The sequence below is a fragment of the Microtus ochrogaster genome, linkage group LG10 (genome assembly GCF_000317375.1).
Source record: "Microtus ochrogaster isolate Prairie Vole_2 linkage group LG10, MicOch1.0, whole genome shotgun sequence".
Taxonomy (NCBI): Eukaryota; Metazoa; Chordata; class Mammalia; order Rodentia; family Cricetidae; genus Microtus; species Microtus ochrogaster.
Window position 1 is genome coordinate 12,302,895 of NC_022035.1, and position 4,488 is coordinate 12,307,382.

Here is a 4,488-nt window from a genome sequence, read left to right on the forward strand (position 1 = left end):
ATAATAACACTTGATATTTGGAAGGGCTGTGTTGAATCAAGCTTGCCTGCCTGGATCCGCTGTAGACCCTTGAAGGAGATTTGAGAACCGAGTTCTGTTCTAACCCTGAGTTTCTTAAGCTATGTGGCCTTGCGAGGAACTTGTACGAACTGTTTTATTCATCTGCAAAATGATTCCGTTCGGGGCTCCAAAAATGTAATAGGAACTTTCCTTTTCCATCAAACTGAAGAGTGATGAGGTAAACAGCTCTGGGGACTGAAATAGCTCTGTCTACTGTCTGCTAACATGCGGGGCTCATAGTGCAGCAATAAGAAATTTATGAGACAAGGACGTGTTATTTTCCTAGTCTTCAATCTGTGTGTAGTAGGTGCCACCTGTCAGTGACTCGCCGTGATTAACGAATCCCTACCTGTTTCCATTGTCAAACCAGCTCTAAGAACAGTTGGAAAGAACTGGTGTCCTGAAAGGCAATGGATAGATTCTTTCACCTTACTCTATTCTGGTAGGTAATTGTGAATCCTCATAAGTTAACTACTGTCCCCAAACCCTTCTCAACAATCTGAGTTTTTAACATTTGAGACTTTCGTGTTGGTTTTGTTAATTGCTATTTGTCTATTTAATCACCCTATGTCCGGCTATGAGAAAAAGTGAAAGTTAAACGGAAGCCTCTACTGGGTTGAACTCCTGGGGTTCTTCCTCTAGAAATCTAGAGTTATTATAGTGGGGGATAATGGTTGCAAAATGAAATCACTGGGACAATCCGCCCATGCACTCCCACCAGCGTCTGTGACAATGAGCCCCTTGTTTCCTCCCAGATTTCTGTCTCGCGGGTGAGCGCGGGGCCGCCACCGCGGGCGGGCGTGGGAGAGGCTGCATCGCCCGGGTGCGCCTGGGGTACGTGCGCTCAGTGCGGGTGCCACTCGCTGCGGGAGCACCAGGAGGGGGAGACTCGGGGCCGCTGATCTCCCGCCGTGCTTGCTTCAGACTCGGAAGCCGGGAAGGAGGAGAAAACAAGTAGCCAGGGAGAGGGAAACTTTGCCACCTAGAAAGTTTCACCTTGTCGAGGGCGGAGGTGGGGCGGAGCTTGAGAAGGCGCGACTCTCCCTCCTCCCCCCCCCCCCCACGAAGGCTAAGCGCACGGGCGGCGGGAAGGGCGGAGACGGTGTCCCCCACCCACCCCGAGGGTGGTGCCAGTTCCCACCTCGGCCCCTCGAGGGACCGGTGGGACAGACGAGAGCGACAGGGACGAACGGACACGTGCTGGGGCGGGTGCCTGGGTCTCTTCGCCTCCAGCCCGGACGCGCCGGGGCGCCGCCAATGCCCGGCTGAGTCACGGGCCGGGCAGGGCGCGTGTGGGAAGGGGCGGAGCAGTCCGAGGGCGCTCGGCGGGGTTCGGCCCGGGCCGCAGGTGACCAGGACAGCCTCGCCGCCCACAGCTCCCGATCCCGGGTGACCTGGTGCCGAGCCAGATGCGGGGCGACCTCTGACTCGCCGGAGAAGGGCGGAGCGCGCGGGTGGTCCCGGCCAGCTGACTTGGCGCTCCCGGGCACCGCAAGGTACAAACTCCAGTCGCGTCAATCCCGCACCCACCCTCTCCCAGCACCTCCGCTTTCTTTGTTCCACTAAAGGGAACTGGTTGCCGCTCCGCAGGGCAAGACCAACGAGGTGGGTGCGAGCTCGGGGGCTTGGGAAAATGAAGGGATGGGGTCGGGGAAGGTGCAAACTAGAATTGAGCTTGTCGCCTTAGGATAGTGTTGTTGACGGCCACCTGTGTGACTCAGGGCGCTGGGAGCAGTGGGTGCTCATGGACTGCTGTGGCTCTGCAAGTTTTACCGTCGTGATCTGACTCAGCCCTTACAAAAGGGATCCGGTCACCCTGTCCAGGGTGATGTAGCCTGCAAGGTTTGAGCTCAGCTATTTCCTTGTTCCCAGCCCTGCTTTCTCTGCTTTATGTGGGGCGGGGGTGGGGGTGGGGGCGTCTTTCCAAAGGGCAGGTGTTTCTGGGATGGTCAGAATTTTTTATTCCTGGCAAACACGCAGAGTGTGTGATCCATCATTTTTGATCCTACTTGATCTTTTTGCTGGGACTCTGTGGAGGTGAAATACATTATAACCAGAGGTCAGGCGGTCTGGCTAGTGCCGGTATAATTATTAAAACAACAAATGAAAGTATAATGCAGAATTTACTCCAAAGTGTGGTTTCTCATTTCCTATCTTTTATGTTTTAGAAGAGCCATTTGCTAATTTGGCAGTTGGCAAGGGTTTCAGGGGTTCACGCATGAGTGCCTGTCCGTGGGTTTTTGCCTTATCACAGGCTGTGTTCAAAGCAGCTCGCGGGCAGAATGAAATATTGTCAACTTTCTTAGGCGAAAGAATCAGGAGTCTCTAATTGCCAAGTTAAAACGGTCCATGAATATGAGGAGATTGTAAAAGCTGTAACTGGAGAGAATATAGATGGCATCTTAAAAAGACTGTTCGCATTTTGTAGCATTGGGTGGAGGTTTATTCTGTCGCTTTCAGCAGCCAGCCACACACACATTGCCATGCAAATGGATTCAGAAGAACATTATTTTCCTTTACAGCTCAACTATTAGAGCTGACTAATGAATTTTTTCTGCATGAAGATGATCTGAAAATGATGTACACTGTGTTTTCCTTTGCTACTGGGATATAAATTGTGCCTTTATGGGAACACTGTTAATGTTGCTCAGATTATTTACAGGTATATAGCGTTCCTCTCCATCTGGAAGCCGACTCGGCTTTGTTCTCAAGGGGAAACTTCCATTGTGGAGCAGAAATGAGGTGCTGTGGTCTCTGCCACTGCAGACTGTGATACAGCCAGTGTTTACCTCACTGTGAACAGATAAACAACACGGGTGATATGTCCATCTTCAATAAGAAGTTTTACAGCACCGAAAAATGCGTTCCTACAGAGTGTAATAGGTACTTTAAATCTTGCGGTCAGTTTCCAGACTCAGCAGGGCGCTCGTCAATAGTTATTAACTTAGGCATATTCCGCTGTAAACAAGATGAATTTAGAGCGTGTGGAGGATGATCAGGCAACTGCTGCCTTTTCCCATACTGCTTTGTTCTTGATTGTGTGCAGCAGGGGGTTTACACTAGGGATGCACTACAGGCTCTGAGAACCTAGGGCAAGCTTTATAAATGTCAAATAGAAAAGTAAAACTGGCGACAGGCCGTTAAAATAAAAGTTTAATATTGGGTTACTTTTAAGTCTATAATGAGAGGAAAATAATTTTCTCAACAAGGCAAATACTTACAATTTATGATTTCTAAGACCATGCAAACAAATTCCCCATGTTTGTCCTGAACTTTTTTTTTAAAAAAAAATGTTTTAATGAGGATTGCACTTAGAATTACACTTTAAAGGTCAATTTGCAGCACTGTTGATAGAAATAGTTTACAGTAGAGTTAGTCAGGTTTTTTTTTTTTTTTTACAAGTCTTTGTAATAACCGCAGGTACAGCTTTTCTCAGATGTGGTTTTCTCAGAACAAAGAGAAGAACTCAGGGGCTGGCACTGTGTGGTTGTCCAAGTGTCACTCTCTGGTTCACACCCATGGCCAGGCTTGGCTAACCACGCATCCAGACTTCCTTCTCATTTCTGTCCCCCTTTGCTTTTCATCTCTATCCCATGGCTTTGCCCCCATTTCACGCAGTTTTCTGGTTTCGTCTTCATGGCGTTCGGCTTGGTGATCATCACCAGAGCCATATCTCCTTCTTTTCCCTACCACTGCAGGGGAAAATGTGTACAGGTGTTTTGTCTGTGTGCGTATCTCTGCACCATGTATGTGCCTGGCGCCCATGGAGGCCAGAAGAATGCATCAGATCTCCTGGAAGTGAAGTTACAGATAACTGTCAGCGTCCTCTGAGGGAGCAGTCACTGCCCTTAAATGCGGAGCTATTCCTCTAGCGTCCCTTTGATATCCTTTGGCCTACTGTGTTTGTGCCTGGGATACCTAAAGTCCTTATCATTCTCCCTTCAGGGACAAAGTGAATGCAGACTCTCAAGTGCAGGAAGTCCTCTCCTGCCTGGCTATGTTGCAACTCTTGTCTGATACTGGGCCCTCAGGACAGAGTTTCATGGGTTTTTCTTAGTGGGAAAACAACAGCCAGCTCTCAGTAATATACAGTAGACACTGTGACCAGTGTTTGTTTGGGATCAAGTTGGTTATGAGTTCCTCACACTTACTCACTACCGAACTCAGATTTTTCTCACCAAAACGAGCAAAGAAGCTTACTGTGATCAGTATCTGTGCTGGTTCTAGGAGAATATCCAAAAGTGGAGGAGGGAAATAAAAAATGGATCTGCCCTTGAGAAAGTTACAGCCTAATGGCGTAGCCAGATATCACAGATACAAAGTGAAGCTACAATCCCTAATTTTTTTTTTTTTCGAGACAGGGTTTCTCTGTGGCTTTGGAGCCTGTCCTGGAACTAGCTCTGTAGACCAGGCTGGTCTCGAACTCAC

At 48.9% G+C, this 4,488-nt stretch overlaps 1 protein-coding gene across 2 annotated transcripts in view; it reads left to right on the plus strand.

The window, feature by feature from the left end:
- The first annotated feature begins 1,172 nt into the window (after positions 1 to 1,172).
- Met (MET proto-oncogene, receptor tyrosine kinase) overlaps positions 1,173 to 4,488 on the plus strand; it is a 110,720-nt gene continuing 107,404 nt past the window's right edge. For both annotated transcript variants that reach the window (XM_005363752.3, XM_013352450.2), the window contains exon 1: positions 1,173 to 1,665. The gene's annotated coding sequence lies outside the window, so the exon portion shown is untranslated. The remainder of the gene's footprint in view (positions 1,666 to 4,488) is intronic.